This window comes from Pteropus vampyrus, unplaced genomic scaffold (genome assembly GCF_000151845.1).
Source record: "Pteropus vampyrus isolate Shadow unplaced genomic scaffold, Pvam_2.0 Scaffold222, whole genome shotgun sequence".
Taxonomy (NCBI): Eukaryota; Metazoa; Chordata; class Mammalia; order Chiroptera; family Pteropodidae; genus Pteropus; species Pteropus vampyrus.
The window spans coordinates 466,563-467,636 of NW_011889003.1; the positions used below are offsets into that span (position 1 = coordinate 466,563).

General features: G+C 42.3%; 1 pseudogene; it reads left to right on the top strand.

Annotated features, from left to right (window-relative positions):
• Window positions 1-866: 866 nt before the first annotated feature.
• On the top strand, window positions 867-985 carry LOC111747432 (annotated as a pseudogene).
• The last annotated feature ends 89 nt before the right edge of the window (window positions 986-1,074 follow it).

Genomic DNA, 1,074 nt, shown 5'->3' on the forward strand with positions numbered 1-1,074 from the left:
CCCCGGCATGATGGTTAGTCTTCAAAGATGGCACCATTACTTTCTTCTCTTCTGTATGTTTGTGCCTTTTATCCATTGAGAGTTGTGGTTTATTTTACCTCCCTTTGAACCTAAGCACATCCTAGGACTGCTCTGATCAATAGAATGCAGTAGAAATGAATTCTGGGACCTCTCTGCCCAGGCCTTAAGACTAGAAGCTTCTATTTTCTTCTTCTTGGAGCTCAGCCGCCATGCTTAGAAACAAGACAGATAGAGAGACTGTATGGAGGAGAACCAGGTTCTCTGTCTGACAGCTCCAGCTGAGCTCTGAGCTGACAGCCAGCACCAACTGCTAGTCGTATGAATGAGCCATCTTGGACATTGCAGCCTAGTCTCACCTCTGTAGCCCCAGATAACATTACACAAACCAAAATAACCTCCTAGCTAAGACAAATCAACCAATAAAATCTCAAAAAATAACACGACGGTGGTTGTCTTAAGCAACAAAGTTAGGGGGTGATCTCTTCCACAGTGATAGATAACTGAAACAGAAACTGGCAACTAGTCTTGTGATGTTGCTATAAGAAAACCTTAAAACACGTAAGACTGGCTTTGGGAGCAGAAATGGAGTAAAGTCCAAAAGACTCTCAAGAGGACTATTAGTGAAGGCTGGCAGAATAGGGAGGCGAAGGGCATGCGATTCATATACTAGGAGAAATTTTACTGCAACTGTTGCCTGCGATGACATCACAAATGGAAAATATGCCCCATGATCTTATGGATCTGATGAGATATCTAGGAAAAATGTCCAAAGTGTCAATTCTTTTAGCTTTATATGCTATGATAAAATATAAGCAGAAAGGGGTGAACTAAATAAAGAACTAAGTGTCTATAGCCATGCTACCCTGAACAAGCCTGATCCCATCTGATCTCGGAAGCTAAGCAGAGTCGGGCCTGGTTAGTACATAGATGGGAGACCACCTAAGAAGACCAGGTGCTGTAGTCATAAAAAATTGAAAAATAAGGGATTGTAAGCTGACAAGGTCCTTGCATTCTGTGAGATCAACCAAGGGTTGCCTCGCCTAAAAAAAAAAA